This window comes from Trachypithecus francoisi, unplaced genomic scaffold (genome assembly GCF_009764315.1).
Source record: "Trachypithecus francoisi isolate TF-2019V2 unplaced genomic scaffold, Tfra_2.0 Lachesis_group6, whole genome shotgun sequence".
NCBI lineage: Eukaryota > Metazoa > Chordata > Mammalia > Primates > Cercopithecidae > Trachypithecus > Trachypithecus francoisi.
This window is the reverse complement of record NW_022681471.1, coordinates 99,339,888-99,367,560: the sequence shown is the minus strand read 5'-3', so window position 1 is coordinate 99,367,560 and position 27,673 is coordinate 99,339,888. Positions and strand designations below refer to the sequence as shown.

Genomic DNA, 27,673 nt, shown 5'->3' with positions numbered 1-27,673 from the left:
TTTGGCTCTCTGTTTGTCTGTTACTGGTGTATAAGAATGCTTGTGATTTTTGCACATTAATTTTGTATCCTGAGACTTTGCTGAAGTTGCTTATCAGCTTAAGATTTTGGGCTGAGACAATGGGGTTTTCTAAATATACAATCATGATGTCATCTGCAAACAGGGACAGTTTGACTTCTTTTCCTGAACTGAATACCCTTTATTTCTTTCTCTTGCCTGATTGCCCTAGCCAGAACTTCCAACACTATGTTGAATAGGAGTGGTGAGAGAGGACATCCCTGTCTTGTGCCAGTTTTCAAAGGGAATGCTTTCAGTTTTTAACCATTCCATATGATGTTGGCTGTGAGTTTGTCATAAATAGCTCTTATTATTTTGAGATACGTTCCATCAATACCAATTTATTGAGAGTTTTTAGCATGAAGGGCGGTTGAATTTTGTCAAAGACCTTTTCTGCATCTTTTGAGATAATCATGTGGTTTTTGTCTTTGGTTCTGTTTATATGCTGGATTACGTTTATTGATTTGCATATGTTGAACCAGCCTTGCATCCCAGGGATGAAGCCCACTTGATCATGGTGGATAAGCCTTTTGATGTGCTGCTGGATTTGGTTTGCCAGTATTTTATTGAGGATTTTTGCATCGATGTTCATCAGGGATATTGGTCTAAAATTCTCTTTTTTTGTTGTATCTCTTTCAGGCTTTGGTATCAGGATGATGTTGGCCTCATAAAATGAGTTAGGGAGGATTCCCTCTTTTTCTATTGATTGGAATAGTTTCAGAAGGAATGATGCCAGCTCCTCCTTGTATTTATGGTAGAATTCGGCTGTGAATCCGTCTGGTCCTGGCCTTTTTTTGGTTGGTAGGCTATTAATTATTGCCTCAATTTCAGAGCCTGCTATTGGTCTATTCAGGGATTCAACTTCTTCCTGGTTTAGTCTTGGGAGAGTGTAAGTGTCCAGGAAATTATCCATTTCTTCTAGGTTTTCTAGTTTATTTGTGTAGAGGTATTTATAGTACTCTCTGATGGTAGTTTGTATTTCTGTGAGGTCGGTGGTGATATCCCCTTTATCATTTTTTATTGTGTCTATTTGATTCTTCTCTCTTTTCTTCTTTATTAGTCTTGCTAGAGGTCTATCAGTTTTGTTGATCTTTTCGAAAAACCAGCTCCCGGATTCATTGATTTTTTGGAGGGTTTTTTGTGTCTCTATCTCCGTCAGTTCTGCTCTAATCTTAGTTATTTCTTGCCTTCTGCTAGCTTTTGAATGTATTTGCTCTTGCTTCTCTAGTTCTTTTAATTGTGATGTTAGGGTGTGAATTTTAGATCTTTCCTGCTTGCTTTTGTGGGCATTTAGTGCTATAAATTTCCCTCTACATACTGCTTTAAATGTGTCCCAGAGATTCTGGTATGTTGTATGTTGTTCTCATTGGTTTCAAAGAACATCTTTATTTCTGCCTTCATTTCATTATGTACCCAGTAGTCCATTCAGGAGCAAGTTGTTCAGTTTTCATGTAGTTGAGTGGTTTTGATTGAGTTTCTTAGTCCTGAGTTCTAGTTTGATTGCACTGTGGTCTGAAAGACAGTTTGTTATAATTTCTGTTTTTTTACATTTGCTGAGGAGTGCTTTACTTCCAACTATGTGGTCAATTTTGGAATAAGTGCGATGTGGTGCTGAGAAGAATGTATATTCTGTTGATTTCTGGTGGAGAGTTCTGTAGACGTCTATTAGGTCTGCTTGGTGCAGAGTTGAGTTCAATTCCTGGATATCCTTGTTAACTTTCTGTCTTGTTGATCTGTTTAATGTTTTCAGTGGGGATGTTAAAGTTTCCCATTATTATTGTGTGGGAGTCTAAGTCTCTTTGTAAGTCTCTGAGGACTTGCTTTATGAATCTGGGTGCTGCTGTATTGGGTGCGTATATATTTAGGATAGTTAGCTCTTCCTGATGAATTGATCCCTTTATCATTATGTAATGGCCTTCTTTGTCTCTTTTGATCTTTGATGGTTTAAAGTCTGTTTTATCAGAGACTAGGATTGTAACCCCTGATTTTTTTTGTTTTCCATTTGCTTGGTAGATCTTCCTCCATCCCTTTATTTTGAGCCTATGTGTGTCTCTGTGTGTGAGATGGGTCTCCTGAATACAGCAAATTGATGAGTCTTGACTCTTTATCCAATTTGCCAATCTGTGTCTTTTAATTGGATCATTTAGTCCATTTACATTTAAGGTTAATGTTGTTATGTGTGAACTTGATCCTGTCATTATGATATTAACTGGTTATTTTGCTCACTAGTTGATGCAGTTTCTTCCTAGCATCGATGGACTTTACATTTTGACATGTTTTTGCAATGGCTGGTACCTGTTGTTCCTTTCCATGTTAGTGCTTTCTTCAGGATCTCTTGTAGGGCAGGCCTGGTGGTGACAAAATCTCTAGCATTTGCTTGTCTGTAAAGGATTTTATTTCTCCTTTGCTTATGAAACTTAGTTTGGCTGGATATGAAATTCTGGGTTGAAAATTCTTTTCTTTAAGAAAGTGGAATATTGGCCCCCACTCTCTTCTGGCTTGGAGGGTTTCTGCTGAGAGATCTGCTGTTAGTCTGATGGGCTTCCCTTTGTGTGTAACCCAACCTTTCTCTCTGGCTGCCCTTAACATTTTTTCCTTCATTTCAACTTTGGTGAATCTGGCAATTATGTGTCTTGGAGTTGCTCTTCTCGAGGAGTATCTTTGTGGCGTTCTCTGTATTTCCTGAATTTGAATGTTGGCCTGCCTTACTAGGTTGGGGAAGTTCTCCTGAATGATGTCCTGCAGAGTGTTTTCCAACTTGGTTCTATTTTCCCCGTTACTTTCAGGCACACCAATCAGATGTAGATTTGGTCTTTTAACTTGATCCCATATTTCTTGGAGGCTTTGTTCATTTCTTTTTACTCTTTTTTCTCTACACTTTTCTTCTTGGTTCATTTCATTCAGTTGATCCTCAATCGCTGATACTCTTTCTTCCAGTTGATCAAGTCAGTTGCTGAAGCTTGTGCATTTGTCACGTAGTTCTCATGTTATGGTTTTCATCTCTATCAGTTCTTTTAAGGTCTTCTCTGCATTGATTATTCTAATTATCCATTCATCCATTCTTTTTTCAAGGTTTTTAGTTTCTTTGCGCTGGTTATGTAGTTCTTCCTTTAGCTCTGAGAAGTTTGATCGACTGAAGCCTTCTTCTCTCAGCTCGTCAAAGTCATTCTCGGTCCAGCTTTGTTCTGTTGCTGGCGATGAGCTGCGTTCCTTTGGAGGGGAGATGTGCTCTGATTTTTTGAATTTCCAGCTTTTCTGCACTGCTTTTTCCCCATCTTTGTGGTTTTATCTGCCTTTGGTCTTTGATGATGGTAACGTACTGATGGGGTTTTGGTGTGGGTGTCCTTTCTGTTTGTTAGTTTTCCTTCTAACAGTCAGGACCCTCAGCTGTAGGTCTGTTGGAGTTTGCTTGTGGTCCACTCTAGACCCTGATTGCCTGGGTATCAGCAGCGGAAGCCGCAGAAGATAGAATATTGCTGAACATCGAGTGTTGCTGTCTGATTCTTGCTCTGGAAGCTTAGTCTCAGGGGTGTACCCTGCCGTGTGAGGTGTGAGGTGTCGGTCTGCACCTAGTGGGGGATGTCTCCCAGTTAGGCTACTCAGGGGTCAGGGACCCACTTGAGCAGGCAGTCTGTCCATTCTCAGATCTCAACCTCTGTGCTGGGAGATCCACTGCTCTCTTCAAAGCTGTCAGACAGGGGCATTTACCTCTGCCGAAGTTTCTGCTGCTTTTTGTTTAGCTATGCCCTGTCCCCAGAGGAGGAGTCTACAGAGGCAGGCCAATCTCTTTGAGCTGTGGTGGGTTCCACCCAATTTGAGCTTCCTGTGGCTTTGTTTACCTACTTAAGCCTCAGCAATGGTGGGCGCCCCTCCCCCACCCTGGCTGCTGCCTTGCAGTTAGATCTCAGATTGCTGTGCTAGCAATGAGGGAGGCTCCATGGGCGTGGGATCCTCTGGACCAGGTATGGGATATAATCTCCTGGTATGCTGTTTGGTAAGACCCTTGGTAAAGCGCAGTATTAGGGTGGGAGTTACCCGATTTTCCAGGTGTTGTGTTTCTCAATTTCCTTTGGCTAGGAAAAGGAATTCCCATCCCCCTTGTGCTTCCCAGGTGAGACGATGCCTCGCCCTGCTGTAGCTCTTGCTGGTCGGGCTGCACCCGCGGACCAGTGCCAACTGTCCAACATGCCCCAGTGAGATGAACCCGGTACCTCAGTTGAAAATGCAGAAATCACCCGTCTTCTGTGTCGCTCACACTGGGAGCTGGAGGCTGGAGCTGTTCCTATTCGGCCATCTTGGGTGCCGAGCTTCTGTTCTTTTCATCACCGTCCTGACAGTTCTACATCTACCACAAGTTGTAGAACTCTCTGGCTTTTTCTCCCCGTGCAAGATCAGCACCATCCTTGTAATACAAAGATGCATTTGTCCATCACTTGAGTGATCTTTTTGAGAGACCACTTTACCTCTTCCCTACTGAGTAGTGGATGATAAGACCTACTTCTAGTCCATTCCACCTGACATTTGAAATATCACCTTTTTGCACCCATTATCATATCCACTATTAAAGGAATCTCAGCATCCTGATGTCTTTTTGTCTATAGGAAACCTAGTCTGACTCAAATCTGCCATTAAAGTCTGAAGATGCAGCCACTGATCAGGCCTCAAACAGGCTTGACTTGCACATCTTATCTCAGAGGATATCAATGTGATTCAGGGTTACCCACTAAAACCTGAGCTCCAACTAGCCTTTTGAATTGGCTAACAAGCTCCTTGTCTGCCCTGATGGAACAGAACATCAGACACTATGTGGGGGAAGTGACAGGGAAAGTTCTAGAATCTAAAGCCATGGTTTTCATTTGGGAGTTATGGGCAGTAGGGAAAACACTTCTAAAATGCAAATTCCAGACTACACCTTTGGCCTACTAAATCAGAACCCAGGGTGGAGGCACCCCTTCCCCTTCTTTCTCCTTTCCCTATCCAAAGAAAAGCCATGGTAGCAAGGCACAGAGGAGGTTGAGGTGCCTGTGTGCTAGGGTCAAGAGAGCACTGGCATCTAAGAGTGGTAGGTTTGCCATCATTTTGACTGTGCCAGGGCTCAATAGATAGTCAAGAATAAAATTATTGGACAGCAAAATTCCTAAATACAGGAGATATAGTGCAGCTATACTATTTATTCACTCTGCATCTCGAAGTAATTGATTCAATCTCTTAAACAGCAATTTCTTAGATAGGAAGTGGGCTAACGAGATAGGTGTTTGGTAAAAGTTTAGTGCTTGACAAGTTGGTTTTTGTTGTTGATGCTATCAATAGCATTCTTCAAATGATGAAGAATTAGATGTTATCTTCAGTGCCTTTCAAGATTCCAAATGAAAATTGGCTGACTCAAGGTTGATTTATACTAAACACTTCCTCATTATGATAAGCAGACATCTCACGGCCAAGTTGGTTTCCCCTTTCTTCATTATCATTATTTTAGGGATGCATGTTTACAATTTTTTAACTCTCTTGGAAAGAAGTTTGGTAACATGTATTAACAGGCTTCAAATGTCTCTTCCTCAGACCAAGTACATTTTTAGATAGCTATTTTATTTATTTATTTTATTTTTTGGAGAGATTATCACTTTTACTGCTTTATCCATACCATCTTACGTATGACCAATAAGAGAATTTCTATTCCCTAATAGTGAGAGCTGGTTTATCTTACATTCTAACAGCAGGAAACTCTATCTATGATATTTCCAAATTTGCCAGAGTCCATGTCCATAATGATAGCTTCATGGCTTAGAAAATTCTGATGTGCCTGATTCTGAACAGAATTTCCTACCTACAGTGTATCTTGTTGCAATCATATTATTCTTTGTGAATTGGCTGTACATTTTGGTATAAAAAGAATGAGAACCCCATTCCCTGATCATTCAAGATAACTGAGTTCACCACCTTATGGAGCAAACACAATCCCAAATGGATTAAATTTTCAGCACTAGTTGATAACTATTTTAATATGAATGGTTCTTCGTCAGCTCTCACTTCTTTCTGCTAAAAGATTCTAAGGAGATGGAAAGCCAAGCTTGGGTACACAGAATACAATACCTTTGTTTTACTTGAGGTGATTTTACTTGGGGTGTTTTACCTTTGTTGTTTCAGGTGGTACATTCCCAAAATATAACCATGAACCTCGGATTAGATGTTGATGACCACTCAGTCCTTCTTAATAGCAATGAATGGAAATGGGTTTTACCAAGAGATTTCAAACATTTTCTTGCTTCCACATAAACCTTTTGATGTATTTTCTAACATTTCACAACTAGATTAAAACATAACACGTAAGGGGTCTATTACCCCTCCCAAGCCCATCTCCATTAAGAAACAACACACACACACAAAAGAAACAGGCTGCACAATAAAGGGGTCACCTTACACGATGCACAAAGCTGTGCATGTTGCCTTCTCTCACATACTTATGGTAACTAATGCTCTGCACACAAGAGGGGCTCTATAAAAGTGGTCAAATGACAAAAATAGTAGGTTGTATAACAAAAACAGCAGACACTAAAATGATAATTCTCATATTCACAAAAGCAGAGGCAGGCCTTTTCTTGTGACTGTTAGAAGTTCTGTATGGATGAATGCTAGGTCAATATCAGAATTGTTTTCCCATCTGTTTTGCCACCCACTCCCTGCTATTGGTTTAGCATGTTTTCAATACCTCAGTAACTCAAAGGTCAAATGTTTCCTTCCCAGGTGTATTTCCAGCCTCTGTAGTAAAGAATTTAAGCTCTCATGTCTCATGAGGAGTCTAATAAATTCATTGTTTTGCTTAGTCTGATGATCTTAGCCAGAAGCAGCTAGAGAGCTACATTAGTATTTGGTTTATTTCAAAATTGGTGAGCATGCTTTGCATTTTGAAAATCCCTAGTGATAACTCTTAGGAAGAGCCCTTCTGGCCACTCAGAGGCTTATCTGCAAATGGATGGGTGTTTTCCTTAAATGTAAAACCCAAAACCATAAGAACCCTGGAAGAAACCTAGGCAATACCTTTCTGGACATAGGCATGGGCAAATACTTCATGACAAAAATGCCAAAAGCAATTGCAACAAAAGCCAAAATTGACAAATGGGGTCTAATTAAGCTAAAGAACTTCTGCACAGCAAAAGAAACTATCATCAGAGGGAATAGGCAACCTAGAGAATGGAAGAAAGTTTTTGCAATCTACCCATCTGACAAAGGTCTAATATCCAGAACTTACAAGTAACTTAAACAATTTACAAAAAAAAAAAAAAAATCCCATTAAAAAGTGGGTAAAGGATATGAACAAACACTTCTCAAAAGAAGACATTTATGCGGCCAAGAAACATATGAAAAAAAAGCTCAACGTCACTAATCATCAGAGAAATGCAAATCAAAACCACAATGAGATACCATCTCACACCAGTCAGAATGGGGATTATTAAAAAGTCAGGTAACAATAGATGCTGGCAAGACTGTGGAGAAATAGGTACACTTTTACAATGTTAGTGGAAATGTAAATTAATTCAACCACTGTGGAAGACAGCATGGAGATTCCTCAAGGATCTAGAACCAGAAATACCATTTGAGCAATCCCATTACTAGGTGTATACCCAAAGGAATATAAATCATTCTACTATAAAGACACATGCACACGTATGTTTACTGCAGCACTGTTTACAATAGTAAAGAGTTGGAACCAACCCAAATACCCATCAATGATAGACTGGATTTAAAAATGTGGTACATATATACCATGGAATACTATGCAGCCATAAAAAGGAATGAGATCATGTACTTTGCAGGGACATGGATGAAGCTGGAAGCTATCATCCTCAGCAAACTAACACAGGAACAGTAAACCAAATACCGCATGTTCTCACTCATAAGTGGGAGTTGAACAATGAGAACACATGGATACAAAGAGGGAAACAACACACACCAGGACTTGTTGGGGGGTGGGGAGTGAGGGGAGGCAACTTGGAGGATGGGTCAGTAGGTGCAGCAAACCACCATGGGACGTGTATTCCTATGTAACAACCTGCACGTTCTGCACACGTATCCCGTTTTTTTTAGAAGAAATAAAAAAATAGAAAGCTATTTTACAGAAATAGACAAGCTCATAAAATTGCTTTCATTTTTTCAATAAAGTATTGCTTGTCAACACTAAAATATTATTTGGAAGAAGTCAGGAGTTCTTTTTTCTTCACTAGTAAATTCTTAGGACCCTGTCACCCAGAATGTGCTTAATAAATATTTGTTAGATAAATGGATGGATAATTACATTCTACCTACTTGTCTCTGCATAAGTCGTTAAATTGATTAACCTTCAATTTTCTTTCCTATAAAATGGGGTTAATAATATTTAACTCTGGAGTATTTAGAAGAAAATAGCTGTAGTGGATGCTGTGACTGGCCACCTGGATCCCCTTCAAAGAATGACACATTCATTCCTCCAGTTGTTGGGACTGCTGGCAGCTGAAAACACTCAGCTGAGTCCAACTTTGCAATTTGCTTCAGCTGCAGAGAGCTACCTTGTCCCAAATCATGCTCCATTTTCAGGGCATCCCACATCCAGTATATAAAGGCTTAGCCTCCCTTGTCCCAGCTGAGGACAACTCTGATCAGCCACTTTTATCTCTTGAGCTCTCTATAAGGTCAACTGAGGCATTCATTGCAGCCCATTTTTTCCATCTGTCCACTCCTGCTTTCTGTCCCTCCCTTCCACAGGTGTTGATACCAAGAGAACACTAATAATTCTCCTACCTACTAATCTGTCTATCAGAGTCAGCTTCCCAAAGAATCTAAATAGAGATAGCAGAGCATAGTATATGCTAACTAAAACGTTTATTGGGTCTGGCAGTCAGAGAGAAGCAAGAGTCCACAAGAACACATGACTGTTTTGTGAGCTCTAACAGTCCTAATAGAAGTGTTTTCTGTTAAACCTTTGTGGATAAAGGTCAGGGAAGGAGTTGCAGTCAGAGCCTACAGACCTAGATCTGTTCTAATCAATACTGTGTCATAGTTAAACAAGTGGACTTTGGAATCAGACAGCTCTGAGTACATACGCCAACTCTGCCATTCACCAGTTATATGACCTTTGACAGGTTATCTCTCTTGGCCTGTTTCCTCATCTACAAAATGAGGATTATAGGAAACCTACCTAGGCTGGGTGTGATGGCTCACACCTGTAATCACAGCATTTGGGGAGGCTGAGGAGGGTGGATCATCTGAGTTCAGGAGTTCGAGACCAGCCTGGCCAACATGGTGAAACCCTGTCTACTAAAAAACACAAACATTAGCCGGAGTGATGGTGCATGCCTGTAATCCCAGATACTTGGGAGGCAGAGGCAGGAGAATCGCTTAAACCCAGGAGGTGGACGTTGCAGTGAGCCAAGACCACGCCACTGCACTCCAGCCTGGGGAACAGAGAAAGACTGTCAAAAAAAAAAAAAAAGAAAAGAAGAAAAGAAGAAAAAAGAAAAGAAACCTACCTCAAGGTTGTTATGAGAATTAAATGAGATAAAGTAGGTACAGCTCACAGCAGGGGTCTAACCAGTGCTTATAGGAGCTGTTGTTATGCTGTGGTCAAAAAAGACTTATAACTTAATCTGGGTTAGGAAATGACTAGAGATCTAGAGATGCAGAGAGTTGGGCTGTGATCAGGTAGGCAATTGTGAGTATCTCTGCTGTAGACACAGAGATGCATGGCTCAGATCTGCCTCCAAGGGAAAGATGTTGTACCCCAGCTGTCAGCTCTGTCAGGGTTTGCCTCAGCTGCGGGAAGTGAGCTCAGCCTTAGAGTATGCCCTTGTCTTTGCAATGATGAATGAAAGGGTGGGTAGGGGATAAAGGTCTAACCACTTTAGCCCAACACAGGACCATTCCAAAGCCCCTCAGGGAAGGAGAGCTAGCTGAGAATTTGTCCAGCATGTGTCGCAGCTCAACTTCTTCCTGTACCCAATTCAGCTTTCCCCTCCTCCCTGCCATAGGTGTTGATCCCTCATAAACAGCCTTCACCTCAACTCCATTTCAGAGTCAGTTTCAAAGAATTTAGCCTGTGAGAAAGTCTGAAAGCACAGCTAAAGGGTAACTCCTCAGACCCTACCCCCATCCTCCCCCACTTCCTTTGTTCATCCTTTTATCTTTCAATCTTATCCCTTTGTCTGTGTTTTGTACTTTCAATATTCAGAGCATTGAGTTTTAATGGCCTGTTGTACACAGCTTGTCCACGAACTGTCAGGTCGAGGCAAAAGCCTATTTAGACAAGTTGTCAGGTTGAACGGGAGAGGGAAAAAAATCCTAAATCAATGTGTTTTCGCATGCAATCACACATGGGCTAATTTATCTGCAGCCACGTTCTACCCTGCCAGTTGGCATAGGAATCCTCAGTCAAGGGGGCTGCAAGTTGGCTGATTAACAGAGCGATTTTTATTGGGAGAAGGATAACACAATTGTTTTATGGTAATTATCACCATTTGAACCTGTGCACATGCTCATAGGGAAGATGAAAGAAAAGGCTCTGTATGGATGATGAAGTAGCTAGAAACATGCACAAGCCAGAAGGCTAGAACTATTTAGAATATTAACATTCTATACCTTGTGAAAAACCCCTGGAAGGCGACAGATTGGCTACTTTTTAAAATAGCCCTTGTGCCTTATCTGTGGGACTGAATGCAAGTACGTTCTGTTTTTAGAGTTGGGAAAACAGGAGGGTAGATTACTAGGGTGACTTGCTTAAAGATAACAGCCAAGTCCATTTCAAGGCTGAGAACAGAGCCAACCATTCTGAAAGTGCTGAACTAGGCCATTAAACATTCTCCCTTACATTTCACAAAAACAACTAAACAGAAACAAAACACCAGAAATATAACCCTCAAAAAAAATAACACACATACACACATGCTTGCACACACACACAGGAGATAGATTTTAGAGCTTTGTTGCTGTGATAGTTTTAAATTTGAAATACACTGAAAACTACAAAATACGTCCCAGGTGAATTGAAGACTTCAGCTGGGAAAACACAGACTTTGGTATTTTCCCCTTTGATATCTGATAATTCTCTTTGCATCTTTGTCCATTCCCGCTGTCATAGCTGAGTTTAGGACAAGGACAGAGTGAGATAAGTCTGTCACCGCAAGGTAAAAAAGACAAGTGGAGAGTGTAAAAATGGTTTGCAGACTGGAAATGTCTGTTTTAAAGGTTTGTGGTATATGATTAACTTTAAAAAATCTTGCTTAAATTGTTAAGAACAAACTCCTCCAGGTCTGCAGCTGTATCTGTGGCTAGAATTAGAAACACGTAGTAATGGGGGCTATGACTTTTGAAGATCTTCCCACTTCTATTACTTTCTCTGCTTTTTATTTTTATTCCCTTTACAAGTAAGGATCATTAAATGATACCTCTCTCCTCATGGCTGGAGCAGAAGAGGGGAAGGGCACAGAGCAAGAGCATTTCTGACAATCATTTTAAGAAAACTCAGGCTTAGAAATCAAAACAGCTTTCTTTCCCCAAAACCAAGAAGACAGATAAAAGTCTGGGCATTCGGGAACTCCCACCCAATTGAGAAATGTGTGCCCCAGAATGGAACATTAGGAAGCTGAGCTGCTGAGAACGCTTAAAACAGATCCCACAGGCAAAGATTCTACTGTGCTTCCACTTGTAGAATGTCTTAGAAAGACAGATTTTATAATTGAAAATAAAAACATTTGATATGTGAATGTAAAAATTTATTTTCCCCTTTGTAAGGCCACCACAAAATTTTGCTAAGGGAGGAAAGATCAATTCTCCATTAAAAAAAGATGTGCAAATTAAGCAAAGCATCATGATTTATTTCGTTGTGATGGACTTGGAAGGATGAAATTGGCAATGGAGTATGGAACCAGGTATCTCTCAGCCATAGCTTCACATATGAGCTCTTTTTTGGTTGTTTGTTTTTAAATCATCAGCTGGTTTCTCTCAATTTGCTAGAATTTTCTAGAAAACAAGTTTTAGTCTCCATTTGATGTTTCTCTCAAAATCACAAATGATTTTTTTTTTTTTTTTGAGACAATGTCTCACTCTGTCATCCAGGCTGGAGTGCAGTTGCACGATCTTGGCTCACTGCAACCTCTGCCTCCTGGGCTCAAGCAATCCTCCCATCTCAGACTCCCAGGTAGCTGGGGCTATAGGCATGCACTACCACCCCCAGCTAATTTTTGTATTTTCTGTAGAGACAGGGTTTCACCATGTTGGCCAGGCTGGTCTTGAATTCCTGAGCTCAACTGATCTGCCCGCCTCAGCCTCCTAAAGTGCTAAGATTACAGGCATGAGCCACTGTGCCCAGCCAGATTTTTTAATTCAATAACCTATATGGTGTAGCCAGCCTGTGTCAGGCCACTGTGCTAGGCATAGGAAACACAGGGCTAAAAGACACAACCTCTGCTCTCAAATTGCATGGAGTCTAACAAAGGAGTAGGATAAAATGATAATGACAGGACAGTGTGGGGGTAATGAGAGCAAACACTCAGAGATTACTTTCTTTCAGGCACTAGTCTAAGTGCTTACAGGTGTAACATCATTTAATCCTCACCACAACTCTATGAGGTAGGTGAGTACAGGTACAGAAATGTTAACTTATTTGCCAAAGGTCACACGGCTAGTAATTGAGAGTCAGAATTCAAACGTAGGCAATCTGGTTTAAAGTGTATGTTCTTCACCTCAACACTGGAGATGTGGCAGCCCCCTTGGGTTGGGTGGGATTCAGGTGGGCTTGGGGTGGGAAATCTCAAGGAAAGCTCTCTAGAAGAGATGACACAACAGCATTAAAAATACTTCCATGACCATGTTAAGATGAATGTGCATGATCACCCAACCAGTGTGCAGATTAGAAAGCTGAGAGTGAGCAGAGAAAGAGAAAGAGAGAGAGAGAGAATCTTCTAGGACTTTCAATACATGACTACGTGGAAAAAGGGTCCACACTGCTTGAGAATAGTGGTGCTGTAGGGCAGTATTTCCATAGCTGTTGTCTTGGAACCTTAATGCTCCCTGAGGCAATAATAGGCAGTCTACAAAATAGGCTTCCAGGATCAATGCTGGGGTTCAACAGAGGTGAATAGGTTTCTTTACCTCTGAACTTGCAAGAGTCTTTAACATACTAATGTACACCATGAAACTCCGAGAGGTGAACAGAATTTGGCCACAAATCATCCATTAACAGAAAGCTCTATGAAGCTCTTATTCATAGAACAAGGGTCCCAGAAATAGTCTGGGAAATGCTGTCTTCCAGGAGGCACATAAGGGCTCAACCTGTCCTGAATTCTGAGGACTGCTCTGCTCCTTAGCTGTATGGTAACAGAAGCCCTGTGTCGGGTGGTGTGCAGTGGGTAGTGGGTGGAGGATTTGGTGTTAGTGTCTTCTTTTCTGTCAGTGCCCAACTCCTGCCCAATTACTTAGATACTTTTCCTGGTTCCCTGACCTTTTGATCCCCAGTTTTCTCCTAATGGCTGTAGACTCTTTCTTTGGTTCACCTGCCAGGACCTGTGAAGCCAACTAGGAGCCAATTTTTCTAGACTTGATCTTTGAACACGAGGAACCTGTTAGCATAAACCTTCAAATTGGCTTAGCTTCTCCTGACTGCACCTGCCCTGGCCCTTCCACTCCCTCCCTTCTACCTTTTTCTCCCTCCCTTCCTCCCTTCCTTCCTTCAACATTTATGATTTGCATTCTGTGGGAGCCACAGAGTTATAGGGTTTAGCATGGTCATTTGCAACTTACAGTTCATGTCAAAATTCTGCAGTAGCTGGCCAAACTCAAGTCATGCGCCTGCTCCCTAGCTAGTAGCCTGAGGGGACATAATTATTGTAAGAAGTATGTGGGAGAGGCCTCATGAAAGGCTAGATTTGTGAAATATTCTTCAGATATGTTTTTCAAATGCATGTAGATCCTATTGCAATTAATGAAACACTGTGTGTAGATACTATTAGGATTCATACAATAGATGTTTATGTATACTGAATTAGCATTGCTTTTGTCATTATGTATTTAAAAATCAATACATACTTTAAATACTATTGTCTTGTTGCTATCTATGAGTTTTTTGATATTGAAAGGGGGTTCTTCACACCATCCAAACCTCAGGCTTTGGAGTCAGCCAGACTTGGGTTCAAATCCCACTTCTGTCATAGATTAGCTGAGTGACTTTGGACAAGTTGCTTAATTTTTAAAGCCTTAATTTCTTTACCTGGAAATGGAAATTATCATACCTGCTTCATGAGTTTATGTGGCAATTAAAGAAAACAGTGAATGTAAATCATCTACCAAATTGCATGGTTGCTCAATGATTGATTATTAACATTGTGGAAAAATAGTGGAAACAGGAGGAGGGTTACAAAAGAGCATTAGCATGAGCTAGCTGAAAATCACAGGGGCTGGAGGTACCAAGGGAGACTAAAAACAGTCATATCTGTCATTACACATGTCCCGCATCTTTGGTTCTTCTGGGGTTTTGCATAAACCCCTTAGCTGAATGAACAACCAATGTGAGGAGACACTTGTTATATTTTGCCTATCCCACGTCTGAGGCCCCTTCTTGTGTTCCTGAGTGCGGCTTGGCGAGAGACAAGGAGGTAGGCGGTATCTCTTGTTTCGCAGTGACCATCCCAGTGGCAGTGGTAGTGTTCAGAGGTTGCTGTGCCTGGCACCATAACCAGACTGGTCTTGCAGCATGACCTCATCTGTGCTCATGTTCTCCAGCTTCTTTTGTTTATCTCATTCTCTTGCTTTTTGTCAAGTCTGTGAGCTAACCAATAACCTACCAACAAATTCATCTTCAACTTTTAAATGACCTAGGAACAATTTCTGGTGTCTGCAACCAAGAGAACTACCTAGCGCACCCAGGATGTCCACCAATCTCATCTGGCTTATCTTAGACATGTAGGCTCCAGATCTGATGGCCAATAGCAGACCTTTCTGCACAGCCCTATTCACATTGCAGAGACTTTGTGGATGACATTTGCTCTTGGTTCCATAGTCTGTCTGCCAGGGTGGTTGGTGGCAGAAAACTCATCACTCCATATTTCTTCTCTGTCCCTCCATGTTTGACTGTTTCCAGTTGTCAGACCAGAAGTACAGTGGGGGAGCAACTGTGAAGGTTGCTGGGGGTAATGCACAGCCAGGTCCTGACTGCTAACCCTGACGCACTGCAGAATCATGTTTGCAGGGCCACTTCATCTCAGTGAAGGTGAGAGCAGCTAGACCCATGCATAGTGGAGGATAATGCTGACTTTTGGCTACACTGCCATCTTCTTCCTCCTCACCCATATTGTATTCCAGGGATCAGGCCTCTAGGTTTACACTGGCTCTCTGTGACCTGTGAATGTCCTGGCCCCAGTTTACACTGTTGTTTGTTGTGAGAAAGGACAAGGTAAGGGTGAGTGCTGCTCTAAAATCCCAGGCTCCCTGAAAGTGCTCTACAGATCCCAAACGTGTACAACGCACTCTCGTTTTCTTTTCAAATTTCAGATGTTAATTATAAGGAAGAGAATTAGGTATATAAAACAAATTACATTGGCAGCGTTTGCTTTACTCGTGCACCACGGGGCCCAGGCTCCCCTAATGAGATGTGACTACAGATCATCGTGCTTCCTGCAAACAGCCAATTGCTTCTAATGTGGCAGAGTCTTCCTTGTATTGCCTGAGAATTAGCCACAGGTGTAGCATTTGACTTTGGAGAGCATCACCCTCCCAAGGCATGCGGTTAAGTCAGAGAGAAGGAGAAAGGCAGAGACAGACACCCAAGGTTTTAGAGCTTCCTCATAATTCCTGTTAGCTGCCCTTCCTCCAACCACCACAGCCACTCAAAACAAATGCTTAATCCGAGAAAAAACAGTATATTTATGTCCCTTTCTGTGGAAAGCAATTCTGTGGCTGCCACAGGATGCAGGCAACAAATGCTGTCTTTTATCAGTGTTAATAATATTAATGTCCCCAGCAAAGAACAAACATCCACTCTACCATGGGTCGAAAACTGTTTATGGCTAATTGGAAAACATTACTTAATGTTTTTCTTAATTAGAATTAATTACCAGACCCTAGTGAAGAAATAAGTCCATATGTGAGATGCTAAGACCTCACACTGTGATGTTAAATTTCCCTAGGAGAGCTGGTCCCTATTCTATCACACCCTCTAAACTGAAAGAGCTTGCTCCATTAGAAGTACCTCTGGTAACCTGTGTGTACCTAAATATCTCTGTGTTCTTTGTAAGCATGAATGCTCCAACAGTACTGAGATCAGCACAAGTAAAACTGGCTTATTGGTAAACAAAAAGGAGAAACATGATATTAGGTCTAAGGGGCATAGAGGAGGGGGTCTGATTTCTTGGGCTGACCAGTCACTAAATGATTATGGAATTTTGAGGCTCCTGTCCTCTTATCTGTAAATTAAAGAGGCGGGAATGGAGTTTTCTAAAGTTTTTTAATCTCAAACAGTCCGGCGCTCTCATTTTCCCAAAAAGCTAGCTTTTTGAGATAAATAATGAACAGTCCAGAGAAATTATTTTGATTAAATTTTTAACTTTGTTTAGGGATAGTCAATGTATCTATCTACAGAAACGGATTTTTTTTTTTTTAAGAGGAGCAACAAAGGAACTATTGAGCTAAGTCAAATGTGCAATTGCTTTGAAAATAACAAGTTAACATCTCATGAGAAAATATTAGTTTGAATGTATCAAGCTATATTCTGTAAAAACAGATGTTTGTTTGCACGTAGACTCGACCATTACTTGCTGTAAGAATTTCCCAAACCATGTTCTGAAGAATAGAAGTGTTTTCTAATCTGTAAGTATTGGTACAGTGGAAAAGAGAGGAAGTCTGTGGTTAAATAAGCTTTGGAAATGCTGAATCGAATGGTTATATAAGGTCTCTTCACAATGAGATCCTTAGGGCATTTATCATGCTGAGGGGCTTTGTGACTGTCCTGTGACGTACAGTTTGCAGTGTTCGATCTTATTTGACATTGGAAACCTTTTTATTGACATGTCAACAATTCGTGAAATACCAGTGAGCTACAAAATTAGTATAAGAAATAATATGCTGCTAGGGTCTGAATGTTTGTGTCCCTTCAAAATTCATATGTTGAAACCTAATCCCCAAAGTGATGTTATTAGAGATGGAGCCTTTGGGAAGTCATTAGGCCATGAGGGCTCCACTCTCATGAATAGGATTAGTGCCCTTATTAAAGAGGTCCCAGAGAGCCCCTTTTGCCCATTCACCATATAAGGACACATAGAAGGTGCCATCTAGGAGGAACAGGCCTTCCCCAGACATTGAATCTTCTAGCACCTTGATCTTGGACTTCCCAGCCTCCATATTTGTGAGTAATAAACTTCTGTTGTTTATAAATTACCTGGTGTAACATTTTTTTTGTAGTAGCCCAAACAGACTAAAATAGAAATTGGTACTGAGAAGTGGGGTGTTGCTATAACTAATGCCTAAAAATGTGGAAGAAGCTTTCGAACTGGGTTATGGGTAGAGGCTAGAAGAGTTTTGAAGTGCATTGCTGTGAATGTAGCCTTAACGGTGATTTTGGTGGGGGCTCAGAAAAAGAAGAGAGCTGTAGAGAAAGCCTCATTCTTCTGAGAGATTATCCAAGTGGTTGTGATCAGACTGTTGGTGGAAGTATAGATGGCAAAAGCCATTCAGATGAGGTATCAAAAAAAATGAAGAACATGTAATTGGAAACTAGAAGAAAGGCCATTGTTGTTATAAAGTGGCAAAGAACTTGGCAGAATTGCGTTTATATCCTAGTGTTTTATGGAAGGTAGAACTTATTTGTGATGAAATAGGAACTGCCACAGGGGCGAGACCACCACAGAAAGCCCCCACTAGGGCAATGCCTAGTGGAGCTGTGAGAGCAGGGCCACCGCAGAGCAACCCCACGAGATAAATGCCTAGTGGAGACACAGAATGGGTCTGCCTCCAAGACTCCAGAACGTACCAGTGTGCAAAACCAGCTTGGGAGAGCCACAGGCATGTGACACCAACCCACGAGAACAAAGAGCATGGCTGTGCACGCAAAGCCGTGGGGGTGGGGCTGCCTGGAACCTTAGGGACCTAACTCCCACCCTAGTGTAACCAGAAGGTACAATAGGAAATCAAAGATTATTCTCCAGCCTTGAGTTTTTTTTTTTTTTTTTGAGACAAGAGTCTTGCACTGTTGCCAGTAGTGTTATCTCAGCTCACTGCAACCTCTACCTCCCAGATTCAAGTGATTCTCATGCCTCAGCTTCCTAAGTAGGTGGAACTACAGGTGCCTGCCATCACGCCCAGCTAATTTTTGTATTTATAGTAGAGATGAAATTTCACTATGTTGGCTAGGCTGGTCTCAACCTCCTGACTTCAAGTGACTCACCTGCTTGGCCTCCCAAAGTACTGGGATTACAGGGGTGAGCCACTGTGCCTGGCCAGCCTTTAGATTTAATATTGTTTGCCTTGTTGAATTTCGGATTTATTTGGGACCAGTTACCCTTTTCTCCTTCCTGTTTGCCCTTTTCAAATGGAATATCTACCTTGTAACTGTCTCAGTGTTGAATTTTGAAAGCACATCATTTTTTTTTCTTTTCACCGGCTCACAGCTAGAGAGCAATTTGCTTCAGGATTAATCATACCTTGAGTCTCACCCATATCTGGAATAAGTTGATATTATGTTTAGATGAGTCTTTGACTTCGATTTTAAAGTTAATGCTGGTATGAGTTGAGGCTATTGTGATGGAATGAGTGAATTTTGCATGTAAGAAGGATACGAATTTGGGGTGGAGGGCAGGGGTAGAATACTATGATCTGAATATTTGTGTTCCCCACTTCCAAATTCATATGTTCAAATCTAATTCCCAAGGTGATGGCATTAGGAAGTGGGGCCTTTGGGAAGTGATTAGGTTATGAGGGCTCCACCCTTGTGAATGGGATTAGTGACCTTATGAAAGAGGCCCCAGATTGCCCCTTTTGCCCTTCAGTCATATGAGGTTACATAGAAGGTGCCATGCTGGTGCCTTGATCTTGGACTTTCTAGCCTCCAAACAGTGAGTAATACATTTCTGTTGTTTATAAATTACCCAGTATGTACGGTGTTTTGTTACAGCAGCTCAAATGGACTAAGACATACACTCTACAATTAGAAGAGTTTCTTTCACTATGTCATCTGGAAGCCCAAGCAAAACAAGCTTAGAAGAAAGAACAAACTAGAAAAATCCTGCAAATGTGGACTTTGATCAATTTCCTTCCTGATAAGATTCAGATAAGTATATGAAAGAGTTTGCCATTAAGAATCAGAACAATTAAGTTTGATTAAGTACAATCAAATGATTTCTTATAAGTGGCAAGTGCAAGACCCATTGATATGTAAAATAAATTTTATTTCTTGAAAAGAGTACAATTTTATTTGCTCTTAGAAGATTTTCATGTTGTATGATTTAGAAGACTATACAAAAGATAGAAGATGGTGGATAGCAATTTTATTTTTCTAATTTAATAGTTATTCAATCAAACTCTATTAATCTAAACAAGGAATCCTATTTTCTTTGTGCGAAGAAAAAACCAGCAGATAAATTTCTAAGTGTCACAAAGAGAATTGTGGGTGTAAAGTTCTTGTTATTATTAATATGAGTTAGGTGTAAAATAGCCAAAGAAAATCTGCTTAAAAATCACCATTATATAAAACTTACTCTAGAGAATAAAGATGACCCCTGGAATGTACTTAGCAAGACAATAAATAAAGGTGTAAGCATCAGGCGTTCTCTGAATAGGATATTTCTTAATTGGGTGGTATATTATTTTCCTCCGTCATGAGATATATATGTCTGTCCACAGAATAGATGCCTTAGGGATAAATCTTAAGGTGAGTAAATGATTTCATTCTGAGCATAAAGAGTTTTTGTACTTGTTTATTAGAAATACCATCTAAAACTCAGATTATTATTTTTGATTTAGGTTAACAATAATGTCTTGGTTCCTGTTTCTTTTTCTCTTTCCATGTTGCTTAGCACCCATTATCAGTGATGTCAAAAGATGGCAGGAGGGAAAAAAAGGATTAAAAAATACCACAAAATAATTGATCAGAAAGAGTACTTCTTGAATGCACTGTAATTTTGCTCTCAAGTAGGAATTCTAAACCTCCGCGGAGTGAATCTTTGTCTCATGGGAAAAGGATATTTCCCTTTCTGGATCGGTCAGAGCTCCCATCTGCCTCCCGCCATGAACATCCCTCATCATAACTGTGACTGTTATGCTTCTAGTTGAAAAGACACTGGATTTATGCTGTACAGCATGCACAAATGGGACACTGGCCTGTAATGTTTGATTGATCGGATTCGCAGGAGGCCGTCTGAATACCATATGAGGCGTGAGGCTGGTGTTCCCCAGTCCCTACAGTGAGCTGTAGTGTTGGGGATAGGCTAGGCCACGTGGGCGGGCTACACTTTTCAGACTCACTCGGTTCAGCTGTGGTGACACAAGCCGGGGGCATCTCAAGCTGTTTGGGGCTTGCACTAACCACGTGTGACAGACACCTTTGCTCCTGCTTCCCAGCAGTAGGATCTCAACTAGAAACAGTGGGAAAATCGCTCTTCTACTTGAGAGCAGACTACAGAGGTGAGGACTGACTTGTATTTCGTATTACAATGAAAGGATGCTTACACGCCAGCAGGATATTAAAACATAAATATTATAAAAGATGAGTTTGCAAACACTGTTTCCTCAGAGAAATTGTTTCTTATGCCCCAGACTAGGTGAGGGACCTCTGTTATATACTACCCTGAATTCCTTTTTTTGTGGCACTCACTGGCATTGTCGTGAATCAATCCATTATTTGAGGAATTATTTGTTTCTTATTGGTTCTCAAATATTTAATGTTAATTCCATAAGTGTAAAGAATTACATCTTTTTCTATCATTCTCCCCAGCACCCAGGGCAAAATGCGATTAAGCTCTTCCTTTCCCTTCTTTTCCCTTTTCTTCATGAATAATTTAATCCGAAAGACATTAGGTGGGACAGAACAAGATAGGTGTCCGTGGTGGAAAGGGGAGGGGGTGTGGAGGCCCTAGACTTGGATGTCAGAGCCCTAGCAGAGTAAGCAGGGTATCTGCATCCTCATACAACCAAGGGATGGGCTCATTTAACTCCTGTCCCACAGCAGACACTCTTGGTGTACTCAGCCACTTTGGAGAGGGGGGAGAGAGCCATCACATTATAAATGCAATTAGAAAAAACATCTGTTAGATTGATTTTTCATTGTTTCAACCAGTTCTTGTGGCATTGTAGAGACAGATCACTAGTTAATTTCATTTGATGGGCAGTAGTATCTGTGCTAATTGAATTTTTGACTGGATGGTTGGGAGTCATAAAAACATATTTGTATTTGTGTGTGTGTGTGTGTGTGCTTGTGTGTCTGTATGTGTGTGTGAGAGAAGGAGACAAGAGAGAGAGAGAAAAAGAGAGAGAGAGGAAACCACAACCTTTGAAATCAGGCAGATTCTGATTCAAGCCTTGGTTGCCTCATTCATAAAATGGGGTTGATAAATTTGCTTGTAGAATCGTGATAATTATATTAAATGAGCTGTCCATATTTATTCATGATGAAATCTTGACACAGATGCTCAAAGACGGGGTGCTTCAAAAAATTTTTGTGCTATGGACCCCCTTGGAAGTCTGGTGAAGGCAGTGAATTCCTTTTTGAAAGAGTGTTTTTCAAATACATAAAAAATAAATAGAGCTAAAAGGGAGCCAATTGTATTGAATATAGTTATCAAAATATTAGTAAGCACATTTGTGATACAGTAATTTATGTGTTTTATTGATATATTCAACAAGATCTAGTGACAGAGCTAATAACCGCCATAATTTTGAAGCAGAGATGAGCATAAATGATGTGTTAATACCAAGGTATTCTGAACAACTGTAATGTCATACAAATGAGTCTGTGACATTTATTGGTGATGAAGACACAAGTCTTACTAGTAAAACTGTTGTCTGTTTGCTATATTCATAGACAAAGACAATGTTATATGTTAGAAGTTGTAATAAAAATACCATTCTCTCCTCTTCTGAGTTCACAGACCTCTGAATTATAGTCTCGAATTCCTCAGTGCAGCCTAGGTTAAAACTCCTACTTTAAGATAACATTGACTTACACAAATTTTTCTACTCCCGTCACCTTCTCCAAAGGTAAGTAAATAGAGTCTGTGATGATAGCTGTGGAACTTTCTGCCCTCCAGCTGCCATTACGAGCTTGTCCTCAGTCTGGGATTCTGGAAGCTGTGCCTACAGCGTTCCCCTCCACCTTTTTTTTTCCCCTTGAAATAGAGTCTCACTCTGTCGCCCAGGCTGAAGTGCAGTGGTGCGATCTCGGCTCACTGCAACCTGCGCCTCCAGGGTTTAAGCAATTCTCCCGCCTCAGCCTCCTGAGTAGCTGGGATTACAGGCACCCGTGATCATGCCTGGCTAATTTTGGGATTTTTTAGTAAAGACGGGGTTTCACCATGTTGGCCAGGCTAGTCTCGATCTCCTGACCTTAAGTGATCCACCCGCCTCAGCCTCCCACAGTGCTGGGATTACAGGCGTGAGCCACCGCACCCGGCCCCCTCCATCTTATATTTGATGTTTCAGGGCATGAACTAGAGGAGCCTGTGTGTGCTTAGACATGGAGAAATCCTTGCAATGTCCCAAATACATTTGCTCTGCTTGCCTATGGAGGATATGTGTGTGTCCAGCATCCTTTAGGCTTTCCAGTTTTCATCGCTGGCCATGATGGGTGGGCTTGCTTCTGAGAAAACACTAATATAGCCATAGTCATTTGTGTTAAAAAATGATTTCCCTTGCCTCCAGCAAGCTATTTGTCCTCTGAACTTTATTTATAAACACCCCCACAGTTAAGGCATCTGTTTTTTCATGTTAATTTCGCCGGCACCAGTCTTCCTAGCCGGGAAGGAGGGTTTCAGCCTGTGGGTAGGCCAAGAGAGAGAAGCAGGTAGCATGAGTGTTAGGCTGGGAAAGAAAAGTTCACCACAGGCCCTGCGGAACAGGCAGATGGAAATGCAGAGGAAGCACCATTTCATTCTAACCTCCCTGGAGGTTTAGGGAAAAGGAAAGCTGTGAAGCCCTGAAATGAGCTCAGGCTGTAGAAACAAATGAGGTGGAGAAATGAAGAATCCAGGAAGAAAATAAAAGCCCAGTTTTTAAGTGGGTAAAAATTAAGCTGAAAAAGTTGAAGTAAAATGTCTTCTTACTTTTCTAATTAAAAAAGATAAATGATATGTGTGACTTTCCCCGCTTGGAAGCTGGCCTCTTGTGTCAGTTCAGAAGAAATCATTCAGAAACAACACTGACCTTGGAACTCTGGGATTACTGTTGCTACTCTAGCTACTTCTGTATCCACTGGCTGGGCTCTTTACAAACTCCCTTATGCCTCTTTTGGGGGTGAGGTGTGGAGAAAACTAGGTCGCTTGGAGATGAAAACAAAGGAAGGAGCAAAGAGTAGATGTAGTTTCGTGCTGGCTTTTGAGGCAAGCTGAAAATCAGCCTCCCTGAGGTGGCTCCTTGATGTATCACGTTAACAGTTGAAACTGTCCACTAAGAGAGCAGAGAGGGCTGTTTGCGGGTAGAAGAGGCAGAGGATGGTGTGCTATACAGCTGCTGTATCTGTCTGAGGAAAGGATTCCTCTCTAAGGCACTAGTAGCAGTGTGAGGTCCCTGGTTAGAAAAGTGTAGAAGGATGAGAGAATGATTAATTAAAACCTAGGTTGGCCCTGAGCAGATCAAATGAGTAATAATGAAATCCATCAGCATCCTTGGCAGAAAAAGAATTTTCCTAAATGCTTAGAACCAGCATGAAGGCCCTATGGAGGTAGTTTCGTGTTTCTTTAAATCATGTCCTTTTCTGTGGATAAAAGTCCTACATCCTTAAGGCCGGGTGCGATGGCTCATGCCTGTAATCCTAGCACTTTGGGAGGCTGAGGCCAGAGGATGGCTTGAGCTCAGGAGTTTGAGAGCAGCCTGGGCAACATACTAAGACCCTGTCTCTATGTTTTTTTTTTTTTTTTTTTTTTTTGAGACGGAGTCTTGCTCTGTCGCCCGAGCTGGAGTGGAGTGCAGTGGCCGGATCTCAGCTCACTATTGTTTTTAAAAGTTCTACACTTTCACTGTAGGAACTTAACTACATAAAGAGAGAGATGAAAAGTAACCTATAACATTACCACCCAGAACAGCCTATGGTTAACAGCTTACCTTCTTTATTTCTTCTGTTTCCTTGGTTTCGATTTCCTCCATAAAATGATAGAATGGACTATATTTATTTAAGAGCTATTTGTTACAGGGGAGGGAAGCTGGCAGAGGCCAGGCCCTGGGCCTCATGTTGCTCACTGTCCCATGTAGCACACAGTTTTGTCAGCTGCTTGCTTGCCTGTCCTCCCTCTTTGGACAGTGAGTTACTCAATTGCCCCCAGCAGTTAGACCATCCTCCTCAGTGCCCCCTTGCCATCTTGTATGACCCTCTTTTGTCATAGTGTGAGTTCCTTAAGTTGAACCCTCAGTACTATTTTTTTCAATGATTTTTTTTTTAACAAGCAATCTTGAATGCCTACTTTGGGTCAGGTCCAATGGCAGGTGCTTACACATACCTTTAATTCATTTAATTCTTCATTTAATTCTACCAGTTTTCCTATTCCTAGGGCCAGGCCAGTGTCTGGCATGCAGAAGGTTCAATAGGAAGGCATTTTGGAAAGAATGTGAGCACTGAAGTTAGACTGGGTTTGGATCCCAACTCTTCTGGTCAGCTGTGTGACCTTGGGACAGCAATTTAACCTCTCTAAACTTCAACGTCCTCATTTGTAAAATGGATATAATAAGATCTTCAATAGGGGCTTCTGGTGAATGTTAAATGATGTGATATATGCAAAATTCTCATGCATACTATGTGTTCCATATATATAAAATGAATGAATGAAGAAATGAAGAAAGAACGAGTGATCAATTAGAGTCCAAGGAAGCAATTCAAAGACTACTGTGGTTATCCAGGTAGAAAAGGAGAATGAACTCAACCTTCATGCCCCCAAGGCTTTCATTCTCTCCCTCCAAATCTGGTCTCAGAAGAAGCCTTAACATGAGGCATTGAACTTTAGGTGAACATGTAAGTTGACATGCTCCCTCTCTGAAAAATATTTGCATTTTAAGGCAAATTTCCAATAACCTAGTTCAGGTAATATTTTGTAGAATTCCAGAGGGCTCACAGTTTCCTCTGAAGCCCATCTATGAACCCTGTGCCATCCATTAAGAACCTCTTATGTCTCCACAAGTATTAATTGGGAGGGTCACAGATAAATTGTTAAGAGACTTTTCTGATAAGATGCATTTTAATTGGAAGCAAGTCAGGATACGATTTTAGTAATTGAGGCATGAAGGACTATACTCCAGTGGTGCCAGTATGATTGGACAAAAAAGTAGATTCCAGAGACTTTAAATGTTGAGAACTGAAAATCGTGAGGCCCAACTGGATGCTGTCTTTCAGAGAGAGAAATAAAGAACAATTCAGATAAGGCTCCATGTTTTGAACCTGAGCAGCCAAGGTAATGACACCATAAGGTAGTATAGAAGGGAGCTGGTTCTCTGGAGAACGGATGATAAATTTGATTTTAGCCATAGTGAATTTGGGGTGATTAGGAAGCAGCCAGCTGTTGGGGGCAGCAGTTGGGGAAGTAGGGTATTGACGACACAGTTGGAGGTGTAAAGTCCTGAAGGAAAACCATTTCTTCCAGCACCAACATCGTGATTCTGTGATGACTGGGAATAAAATTGGGGCTAGAGCTTCAATTGGGGGATCTTCATCTTAGATGTAAAAGTGATGGTGTCAGGAAGGTGGATAATGGCCTGAGAGAAACAATGTAGAGAAAAATAATAAAGGACCAAGTACTAGATCTTGAAATTAGCCCACATTTAGGGGTGAGGGAAAGAAGTGACCTGAACAAAGGAGTTAAAAGTGGCTGGAGAGAGAAAGAAAGAGAAGAGAGAGAGAGAGAGAAAAGATACAGTGCCACATAGGAGGACCTCTCGGCAGACAATGGACAACCCAGCCAGGCAAAGAATGAGGACATAGGCACATCTCAAAAGACTTAGACAGATGGAGACCAAGAGGGAGGCACCTCTTCCTACTGATACTGAGACAGCATTTGGGTAAGACACAAGCTGAGCTCCAGCCCAGGAGAGGGAGAGAGGGCAGCATAGGGAATTTTGAGTTTGTTTGAGCTTCAATCTGGATGACAGAGAAAATCACTGAAGTGTCTGACAGCCTATTAGTGATCAGACTATGTTTTCTGCATTAGACAGATGGAAGCTCCGGGTAGAATTTAAGTCCAGTTTAGAGGGAATATTTAAAAGTTACAATTTTGTGTACTTGAATTTGTGACTATAATATTTATCCTGCCCAAACCATAAGAATTTGAACACACAAAGGCATTTATTGTCTTCTTTCTTGACAGGTGTATCAACAAGGCACTTTAAATTCTTCAAAGCTCTTCCCCCTCATCTATCTCATTTGATTCTTTTCATCTGGCAGGTAATGCAGGCATCATAGTTTCCATTTTACAGAAAAAGAAACTGAAGCTTGAAGAGACATGAGAATATTCCCAAAGTCCCAGGGGCCAAGCAAGAACCTCAACCCAAGGACTTTGAACTCCTGATTCTGTATTTCTTCCATGCCAGAACTTCTGAGGATAGGTTCAGAAGTTCTTACCATCCCCTTGGAAGTCTGTTTGGGTTTATATCTTCCAAGTTATATAACACAAATTATAAAGTCTAATGGATCATTTGGGTAAATGTGTCACCAGTTCTGCTTATTGACTGTAGTGAAATAGGAATGTCCTGTGTGTGTGTGCGTGCGTGTGTGTATTGCATGTATGTGCACCTGTGTGCATACAATGGAGGAGGGACAATTCAAACATCATTTTGAAGAATGGGCCTTTTAGCATCCCTCAAAATGCAGGATAACATAATGGCCAAAAGCATTTGCTCATTGTAAGATTTTGGACAAGTTTCCTCCCTTCCCATTGCCTCAATTTCTTACCTATAAAATGAGGATGACAGTATCTATTTTGTATGGAGTCTGAGAGGATTAAATGGGGTCCCCTGTGTAAATTACCTGGCTCTCTGATTTTCTGTTGTAAGTACTCAAAACATGGTGGCCATTGTCACCAACACAAACAGTACTCTGTGGAGGATGGCCCACGATGGCTGCTCTACTTCTAAGTTCCAGGTAGTGTCAGGGACACTTGAGCTGCTCATGTGCAATCAGCTGTGACCTGAGGTTTGGCTTGTAGCCCCTTCTGCAGCCTTGAGAAAAAGCTAGTCAGGGCAAAGTAGGGAGGGATGAGTACAAAGGCAGACTCTGGAAAGTTATCTGGGTATGATCTAGTGGTGGGACCTGCTTTACAAAAGAAGGACTGTTCTTGAAAAATCTGTTACTATCTCCTAAGAAAGAAAGTAAACAGTTAGGACTGCAAACTCCAGCCCATTAGACTGGCCCTTTCTAAATAGTGGCTACATTTACTCACATAGTGAGTTTCCAAGGGCAGAGAGCACAGGCAGACCC

At 41.3% G+C, this 27,673-nt stretch overlaps 1 long non-coding RNA gene across 5 annotated transcripts in view; it reads left to right on the top strand.

Moving 5' to 3' along the window:
• The window catches only part of LOC117078508, a 44,122-nt gene extending 16,859 nt beyond the window's left edge, over window positions 1-27,263 (top strand). Inside the window, exons 3-6 of one of the 5 annotated variants that reach the window (XR_004435003.1) lie at window positions 19,181-20,688; window positions 22,152-22,260; window positions 25,039-25,219; window positions 26,642-27,263. This is a non-coding gene — a long non-coding RNA (uncharacterized LOC117078508). Of the gene's footprint in view, window positions 1-19,180; window positions 20,689-22,144; window positions 22,261-25,038; window positions 25,220-26,641 lie in introns of all 5 variants that reach the window. The other 4 variants (XR_004435006.1, XR_004435004.1, XR_004435002.1 and 1 more) reach the window with 4 other exon arrangements.
• The last annotated feature ends 410 nt before the right edge of the window (window positions 27,264-27,673 follow it).